Source organism: Microtus pennsylvanicus, chromosome 5 (assembly GCF_037038515.1).
Source record: "Microtus pennsylvanicus isolate mMicPen1 chromosome 5, mMicPen1.hap1, whole genome shotgun sequence".
In the NCBI taxonomy this organism is placed as follows: domain Eukaryota; kingdom Metazoa; phylum Chordata; class Mammalia; order Rodentia; family Cricetidae; genus Microtus; species Microtus pennsylvanicus.
In genome coordinates, this window is record NC_134583.1 from 78,824,276 (window position 1) to 78,834,553 (window position 10,278).

Below are 10,278 nucleotides of genomic sequence, written 5' to 3' on the forward strand. Positions count from 1 at the left end.
CCAAAATCAACTTAGAGGAGCATAGGGGTTTTTTTTTTTCCAGCTTACACTCCCACCTCCCAGGAAGCCACAGCAGGTTCTCAAGGCAAAACCCTGGAAGCAGCAACTGAAGCAGAGACTACGGAGGATTACTGCTTCCTGGCTTGCTCCTTTGGCTTCCTCAGCCTGCTTTGCTGTCCAACTCAGGACCACCTGCCCAGTGGTGGCATTGCTCACAGTGTGCTGGGTCCTCCCACATCAATTCTTAATCAAGAAAATCTCATCTGATAGAGGCAATTCCTCGGCTGAGAGTCCCCCTTCCCAGATGACTCTAGCTTGTGTCAAGTTGACAAACCACTAACCAGCTCAGCTTTGAAGCTATTTTCACTTCTGGCAAGACTCCATACAATGTTTACCCGCGCTCCTCTTAACCCAGGAACACTTCATCACAGCCAGACCTCAGAAAAACCAACAGCCCACGGCGTTTCCACGCTCTCGAAGACCTTGGCGAGTTAGCTCATTCCCTAAAATATTTCCTGACTTTGTAAACGTGCTTGGCAAGGTGACCCCCAAACCGTTCAGATTTAATGTCTGAACAACTCTATGACCTGTGCAAACTGGAGACACGTGGGCGCGTATGAGGTATGTGAGGTGTGCTACGTCCGCTCCACAGCCTCACAGTAGACACTCAGTACACACAGGAAGCGAGCCTTCCGTGGCTTGTCACCTCATGTTTTCTCCACGGGTGCTGTCAAAAAGCAAGACTCTCAATCAGTCATAAAATGTGTCTTCCAAAATCGATAGCTTCATATTTGAGTGGACCGCATTAATTATATCTCGTTTTAACCTAGCCCTGCTTTTAATCACTGGGTGACATTTGTCAAATGCCACATGCCCATGCACTTTCTGGGTTAGATTTGGTTTCAGGAATAGATGGGAACTTTAGCCCAAGGTTTTATATTTTGTCCTAAATTTTTTTTTCACTTGCAAGGATCTGAAGTCACATTAGTTATGTTGGATAATGCATTTTGGGCACACATTTTCATATAAATTATGGGGTGTTTTTGCCTTTCGGCTCTCTCAACATAGGAAAGGAAAAGCTCTAGCATGTGGAAATATGACTGATGCTGTGTTCGCATGTGGGTTGGAAATAATAAGGATTATAAATGACTCACTAGGTATAGAAAATAAGGGGAGAAGACTTATTGAGGGGAAGTAAAGAGCTTGCTCTCTTTATGCACAGCTGAGAGGAGGCACCATGAAAGATATATTGCTATTCACCTTCCTTTTATTTCTAAGGGAGTTTTTATTAACCCCCTTTTATCAATCAAAATAAATTGATTGCCAGAGAATGCAGTATTTCCTGACTGTTTTGAAATTATAAAGCAAAATCAAAGACGTGCAAAGCCACATTCCGCATCTCAGATAACTAAGAAGAGATGAACCTTTCCTGAAGAGATTGCTAAATAATGCTAAAGACCGCAAGCATCTTTTGAAACAGAACATTTCATTTAAGGGTAAGGCTGGGCCTCAAGATTCCCTGAGACTCCCACCTCTCCCAGCTGTGCTGGTGACCAGGTATGCCAGACATTGTTAGTTAATATTTATATCCCATCGTAAAAGGACATATTTCTGTAGGATAAATACAGTTATACCCAATAATAACGGCTCTGGATAGGGAATGGTAATAGAATAACCCAGTTCTCAAGGAGAGAAGACTGGGTGACGGGGATACATCTGTGACTCACTGCCCCAAGGGGGCGCCTGGTCTTTGTGGTGTCACTCTGGTGCAGGTGCAGTGATTTACAGGGTGGAGAACTCGGGAAATAAAGACTTCTGTCAAATTGGTGGGATTTCTTTTGGTCTCCATTAGTCCAGGAAGATAGTCAGAGAATTTGGGACAAAGAAACAAAGCCAGGGAACTGAAGAGATGGCTCAGCATTAAGAACCTGTACTGCTCTTGCAGAGGACCTGAGTTCAGGTCCCAGCACCCACATCAAATGGATTACAATTGCCTGTAACTCCGGCTCTGGGGGAATCTGATGCCTCCGGCCTCTGAGGGCACTGAAGTCATGTGCACCCCCCCCCACATGCACATAACTAAAAAACACTGAGCTAGAGAGCCAACTCAGTGGTTAAGAGTGCTGGCTGCTTTTCCAGAGGATCTAATTTTGATTCTCGGCATCCACATAGAGGCTCACAATCCTCTGTAACTCCAATCCCAGAAAAATCCAACTCTGTCTTCTGAGGACACTGGGCAGGCTTATGGTGCACAGGCAGTCCATGCAAGAAAAACACCCATACATAAAATAAATCTTAAAAACACAAAAGACATAGTTACTTGTCAAATTGAATGATGGGCGCTTATGGGGTTGGGAGTATAGCTGAGTGGTAGAGTACTTGCCTCTTTGTGTGCTCAGAGCCCTGGTTTCAATCTCCAAAACAAAACTGTCTAGAAGATGGGGCCAGATGCAGCTCTGGTGTGGAAGAGAGGAGCTGAGCAGCAGGCTCCTGAACCCCTCAAAGCTGCAGGCAGCTCTGAGCCTCTTGCTGTCCTGCTCAAAGCCAGACTTCTGATGGATGTGATGATCAGAGAAGCAATCACTGTCCTGGCTCTAGACACTGTAGAGAGCTGGACACTGCTCTGACCCTCAGCTTCATGTAGGAAAACACCACCTGGCTGGGCTCCCTGCCCACCTGTCTCTAAGACCGGAAAGGTAACTATTGTTAATAGTGACAGTGATGTGTTTGGTTGAAACATTTCTTGGGCTAAACAAAACCCTGTTCCCCAGCAAGTCTCCCGCTCAGGTGCACCTCAGAGCCATCTAGGGGTGTGTAACTTTCAGGAAATAAGCAACTTTGTCTTGAGAATGTGAGACTATTATATAGCAGTTCATTTATTTAGACATACTCTGGGGCTATTAGAGACGCATATTCTTAAAATTCCCACCTCTTCCCTTCCTCTCTTGCTGGGCTTTGTGGGGTTCCCCCATTTTTTGTAGCCTAGGTTGACTTCAAACTCACTGTGTGAGGAGGTTGGCCTTGAACTCCTGACCCTCCTGCCTTTTCCTTTTGAGTGGGATTAGAAGGGTTTTCTGCTCATTAAAGAGGAAAATGCTTTGTATTTTTATGTGTCTGTATGGAGGCAGTTTTGGGCAGCGGTAGGAGTGCTGGGGTGAAGGCAGGTCTTCTAAAGAGCAGCAGGAGCAGGAGCTCCCCATCCACCCACACATCTTTTCAGCCCTTATCCTCTTTGTTTTTTTGGTTTTTTTTTTTTTTTTTTTTTTGAGAAAAGGCCTCATGTTACCTGCCCTGGCCTCAAACTGCTGATCCTCCTACCTCCTCCACCTGACAGCTGAGGTCACAGGCCTAGGCTATCTTGCCTGGTGCTTGTTTTTTTGCGTTCTTGCAGAAGGAACTTTGTCAGTAGTGGTTTTCCAGAACAAAACCACAGAAAACATTCTGGCTGTTTAAATCCAGGGTGGGGCTCCAGTCTAGAGAGCTTCCCACAGGCATGCTTTGGGGGTGAGGCAGGTCCAAACACCTCCCAGATCATCTGACGGGATGCTTGCCCAGGTCATCTGACGACACAGCCTCCCTGAGCGTCCACACTTTCTTCAGCCCATGCTGCCTTGTTCAGAGGCCATGGAGTTGCATGACGAGGGCTAAGGACCACACATTCCTGCCCACTCTGTCCACCAGACTCCTCAGGAGCTCAGGATGAGTAGGAGTTCAGATGACAGTGATTAAAAGTAGCAAATGATCAGTATTCCTTGAGCTTGGTGGCACAAGCCTGAAATGCTATGTGTTCAGTGCCATTCTGGGCAACTTGGTAAGACCTATCTCACAGGCTAGATTTGTAGCTCAGTGATGGAGTATTTGCCTAGGATGCTAAGGCCCTGGGTTTCAGCACTAGGACTGAAAAAGGAAGTCATTGTTTCTCTCTTTGTACCCAAGAGAAATGCCTCTTGTATATTAGGAAGGAAGCCCTTGTGGGCGTAGCAGATGTTTGAAAAATATGGCAATGATGCTGAGGTCATGGACTTAATTCATTCTCAGCTGGTCTGGTTTCCAGGCTAGGACAGCATCTGCTACATAGAGAATCATGTAGCGTGTGTGTGAGTGTCCATGCATGTGTGCATGTGTGTGTGTATTCCTCATAAATATCTTTGAGGATATCTATGAGGGGGCTAGAGACTCTTAGTCTTGTAAGGAATTACTTCTGGCTTCACAGACTATGTTAGTTTGTGTTTTTCTGTTATGATAAATACCTGAGCAAAAAGAATCCAAACAGGAAAGATTTCTTTTGTCTCTCTTTTTCAGGGGTTGAACTTTGTGGTCTGCTGGGGCCATTGCTGTAAGGCCTGTCATCACTGTGAGGCCTGTGGGGAGGTAGTGCATCATGGTAGGGATACACTAGTGTATCATAGGGGCATGGCAGAGCGTAGCAGCTCACCTTGTAGCAGCCAAGAAGCAGAAACATAGAGGCAGAACTGAACACTCCCCCTTCTGGGCTCCACATCTCAATAATGCATCATCTATGGGATCCATGCAGGAGTTATTCCAACCAATTCCCAAAGCCCATGAACAGGCAACTCATCACACCTCCAGCAACGGAGTTTTGGAAAACTTCTGACTCAAGGCATAACACAAGCTATTGCCTGTGACGCAGGCAGGTTCACCTATGTCCTTAGTTTCATAGAAATGAAACAAAAATTGCCGCTAGCACACACCTTTCATTCCAGAATTTGGGAGACAGCGGCAGGGAGACTTCTATGAGTTTGAAGTCAGGCCACTCTAAACAGCGAGTTTCAAGAAAGCCAGGGCTATATAATGAGATTCAGTCTAAAAAAAAAAAAAGAAAAAGAAAAAGAAAAAAAGAAAGAAACAAGACTGACAAAGAAGAACAGAATATTAACTTTCAAAGGACTCGGAGAATACATTGTACACTGTTTTTATGGGAAACATTCTGATTTAGAAAAGACAGGATACACAGCTGCATCTAAAGACTTCTACATGCTCAGGCCAATGCGATGTCCTGAACCACGTGTCTGGGGTGGTCCCTTGGGCATGGACACCTGAAAGGTAGTTATGTGTGCAAAAATGTGCATGTCAGTGATTGTGCAAAGAGTTTTTCTTCCTTCTCTCACATACCCATCCCATCCCTCTGCCGGCAATGCTTTTGAATGCATAGTCCAGACCTGGCGACACTTATAAAATCTCAAGTACATAGCTGATTGGAATGAGAAAGGTCAGTGAAGGTATTCAAGCTTTGTAGGTCAAAACAAAACAAAACCAAAAAAAAAAAAATTAGCAGGACATAGAGCAAGGATCAACAGAGCCCTGGAGCGGTTTGTATTCATTCTTCTGGGCTCTCTAAGTTGACTTAGAGAATCCAGTCAACGATGCATTCTCCAGTCCGAAGAGAAGGCTGATGTCACCTGGGCTTGGAAACTGACTTTACCCCACCCAGCTCCTCCTGGGCCTGGGTAGAAAGGGGAGATGGGGATTCAGGCTGGGGACAGAAGAACTGTATACCGTTAAAAACCAAGTTTAAAATGGTTTTAACTGAAGAACTTGTGGAAACACCAGCAGCTGAGTTAAGATGGTTGAGCTGCGTGCTCACTGATGGATTCTTTCTGAGCTGGCCTTTGGGGATCTGATCGTTCAGTCCTCACCATAACAGCCCGACTGTTCAACCCACGCTCCTGGTGGAGGATATGCCTGCTCATCCGGCCCGTTTTTACCTTCTTAGGGGAAAGCAGATTATGTGACGGCGGCAGACAGCACCCGCTCCTGAAAAGAAATGGAACACATTTTATTGGCACAGCCAAGATGAAGTATGTCCTGAAATCTGTTTTACAAATAAACTTGCACATAAATTGTCCATTCGCTGCTCGGAAGCCTTTTTTTTTTTGTTTGTTTGCGTTTGAGGAGCTGTCAGAGGTCCCTAATAAACAGTGAGTCTTATTTAGTTTACTGGATATGCAATTCTTCTTTTCTTTGGAAATAATTATTTTTCAAGCAAGTGCAGCAGAAATATAACCAATAAACATCTAGCTATGACAGCATAAACAACCTTTATAGCAAGCCTATACATCGAGCGCTCCAATAAAAGCACCTCTGGTAAGAAGGGAGTGAGGAAATTGGCTGTCTTGTCCCTGGATGGAGCTCCTCCTCCTCCTGAGGGTCCAGAGGACCGCTCATAGCCAATTTCCACTTCTGTACTACAAAAATGGCTATCGGAGTGGTGGGCAAACAGTCTGACTGCCAGAGCGGCCATGGGTTAAGGAGAAGGCGTCTGGCCTCATGGTTGAACCAGTGTCCAATGTATCTACATGGTTTGGTGAAACCCGCCTCCCAAGATTCATTGTGGGGTAAAATACCAGGGCTCTCTGGAGGGGCCATGGGAGGACCTCAGCCTCTGGGCACCCTCATTATTAGCTCAGGCAAGGTATGGATGTACTTGGGCATGAACAAGGATGGCTTCTTTAGGACACCACCACCTCAGGATTCTGCTCAGGGCTGGGTCAACCTGGTCCTCACTTTTCCAGGACTCTGCAAGAGGGAGACCTGTGTCAGGTCCTTCCCAGCTAAGAGCCCAAACTGTGTGGGCAGCATGAGCGGGGGAGGGGTGCGCGAGGATGTGCGGGGAGGGCGTAGGCCTGCAGGGCCAAGTGGGTTCCAGACTCCTCCTGGGGAGCTGAGAGCTGCCAGTCCTCAGCAGACTTGCAGGGCTCATTGGGGCTCATTTATGCTTTTATGGGAGCTCAGAAGATGTTAGCGCAGCATGAGAACTGAAATTAAAATATGTATCCTTCAGGTGCAAATCCTGTACTAACAGCTTTACCGCGGCTCGGCAGGGGGGCTCCATTAATCTCTCACCAGTGAAATTCCTAAGGAAATTAATTCCCTCCAGTTGGGGTTATTCTCAACTGGTCTTTGGGGGGCAGAGTAATTGGAATTTAAGAGTCTCTCTTAAAAGAAGGGAAACCTTGGCCATTTTACTTGAGTGGCAGCCCTTTTCAGCACCATGCTTTCTCCTCCCCCAGCTCCCCCCAACATCTCTTTTACGCCTCTCCCTTCTCTAAGTAGAATTTACAGATTTCTGCCCACGGGAGGGAACTGGACTTTCCGGCTTCATTTCAGCTGATCAGGTATGGTCATGTTTGTGACCTCACAGTCCTGGCACGGTGCATACATGCTGAGTAAGATTTGGCCTTGGCAATGCATGGCAAATCATTAAAAGCTTGTGGTTAAAATATTCCCTTGGCTGTTTAGGAGCAGTAAATATCAGCTGTCATTGTCCAGCCCAGGAAAAATATATCCCCCACCCCCACAAGTTTGCCACACAGTTGAGGGCTGGAAGCTAGCTAGCTCAGTAGGTAAGGTTCTTCGTGTTTGCCTTGTAAACAGGAGGACCTATGCTCCACTCCCAGAACCCACTTTGACTAAAGCTGGGTAAAGGGCTAGTAATCCCAGAGCTGGGGATCAGGATGGGGAGACAGGCATCTTGATCCTGGGGCTCATTGACCCTCCAGCCTAGCCCACTTGGAGAGTCCCAGGTCATTGAGACTTTGTCTTAAAACACAAGGTGGACAGCTCTTGGGGGACTTCATATAAGATTGTCTCCTGGCCCCTACATAACTGTGTGCACACTTCCACACATCAATAGCTGACTTGTAGACATGAGATGGAGTTTCTTGGCTGATTCCTCATTGAAGTTTTCTCCCTCTTAGGCAACGAATGACCAGCTCCCTGGCCAGCATCCCAGGTCCTGTTCCTATGCTCCAGAAGTGCTTCACAGTATCTCTGGGGGCAGCTTCACTATCTCCTCTACAGAAGGTTTAGAAGCAGCTGCTGTGCTGGGGCTGCTCCTGGCCAGGCAAACCCAACACACAGCACAGGGTGGCATCTCCCTACAGGACACTGAAAGTCCAGGTGTCACTGGCTCTCAGGTGGAAATCCCAGCTGCTAAGTAGGCATCAGACATCAGCAAGAGATGCTCGTAGCGGAGGTCAGCCGATGTCAGTACCCAGAATGACCCTACAGGGACACGGGTCCAAAGCAGCCCCAATCTCTTGCCTTCCTTTTCCCCTTAGATCTGGAACATTCGCCTGCATAGAGGAAAGCAAAACTCTATGAAACATCTCTTCCCTGAATTAGTTTTCTGATTTCGTGTGACAGAGGCAATCTGAGCTCTTCAGAGACAGGCAGAAGCAGGCACAGTGGTATCGAGAGGTTCTCAGGCTTCCTAACGCTGTGGCCCTTTAATACAGTTCTTCATGGTGAGGTGACCCCCAACCAGAAACTTATTTTGTTGCTACTTCATAACTGTATTTTTTTTACTGTTACAAATCATACTATGTGATACTCAGAAGATCTTGTATTTGACCCTAAAGAGGTCATGGCCCACAGGTGGTGAACCGCTGGATTAGATGATAAAGCCCCCCCCCCAGCACCCCTGCTCTCATTCAGCTAGCATACTCTCACACTTTAGGGGAACATTTGGAGACCCTTTTTTATGCCATATTCAGCTTTATAATTCAATGCTTAAAAACACCAATCAGAACAGGTATTTGATTTTTCATTCTTTTATTAAGGCAGGGTTTCACTCTAAAACCCAGGTTCCCTGGAGCTTATGGTATAGCCCAAGCTGACCTCAAACTCCTGAACCTCCTGTCTTAGGCTCCAGGGAGCTGGGATTCCTGCCAGCCCCCTCCTGTTTCTGCAACACGGTTTTCTCCTTTGTAGTGTATTTTACCTCCCAAGAGTTCTCTGCAGGTTTTGTTGTCAGCCACCTAACTGTTTAATACTTTAGATTCAGACACATTTACTAGGAAAAAAAATGTTGGGTCTGGGGGCACATATCTGGAATCCCAGTACTTAGGAGGTGGAGGCAGGAGAATCCGGAGATCACAGCACAGCAAACCTTGGCTACACAGCAACTTGGAGGCCATCCTGGGCTACTTGAGAACATATTTCAGTAGCAACGGTAGTAAATTTATTATCAACTTTGCAGGGTGGCACATACAAAAAAAAATCCAAACATTTGTGAGGTAGAGGGAAGAGGACCATGAGTTCAAGGTCAGCTTTGCCTACACAGTGAGTTGACCATGAGAACTTGTTTGAAAATAAGTTCAGGGCAGAGGGTAGGATACAGAGATACTGTGTGTACTGTCTCCCAGTGGTAAAACTTTGTAACCCTATAATACAATGTTATAAGCAGATGTTAATGTCTGTGTGTGGCCAACTGTTTTCTTGAGGTTTCTGTGGCTTTACTGGCACATGAAACAGGGTTTCTTTGTGTAGCCCTGGCTGTTCTAGAACTTCCTCTGTAGAACAGGCTGTTCTCGAACTCACCAAGAGCCGCCTGCCTCTGCCTCCTGAGTGTTGGTATTAGAGGTGTGGGCTACCACCACCTGGCTTATGTTTATGTCTTTATAGTTTAAGGTTTGGGTTTCTACCACCCCAGCAAAGAAACACAACAGCTTGTCCTGTTGTATTTGGAGTGTCGTGATTTACATTTTTTTTTTAGTAGCTGTATTTCTCACGGTGTGGCATGTATGTGACATAGCTTGTAGGGCTGTTTGGAATCATGGGAGCAGGGCTGCCAATAGAGAACAGGAATGAGCTGCCACAAGGAACTCCTTTGTGTAATTTAAAATGGCCCAGTGAACTAAGGTAAAAAGATATAAATTTAATTTCCAATATATTCAAAATAAAATGTTTCAAGCATGAAATCTGCTACTGTTACGCAGGCTGACCTGGAACCCACTGTATAGCTTGGGCTAGACTCAAACTTAAGGCTTCATTCTGCCTTAGCATGGGAAAAGATATGGAGAAGATACCAGAGAGTCACTGCCCAGGAAACGGGGGAGATTTTGTGGGGGACTTTGCCAGGGAACGCTTCAAGTAAGAGGGCAAGGAGGCTGGGCCTGGGTGGGAAGGTGTAGGAACTTTGTAAAAGGTGCCTAATTGTACTTAGAGGCAATGGGGCTGTTCAGGCCTTGCTGTGCCAAGGTTATGGGTCACAGGCGTCACAGGGTTGTAGCGAAGGGTTGATATTGGGGTCCAGAGGGCACCCCCAGAGGTGTTTGAGATCTCTCCAGGATTGAGGTATAAGAGCTGTCAGGGTAGTGCTTCAGACCCTACTGTCTCTCATTCATAGACTTCCCAGTTCATTTTTATGAAGTTTCATGTGAGATTTCAGCTTGCAAATGTTCTAAACTCACTTCACTAGGATTTACAATACACACACGCTTACACCCCTTGCTATTGTGGATTTCTGAGACCCAG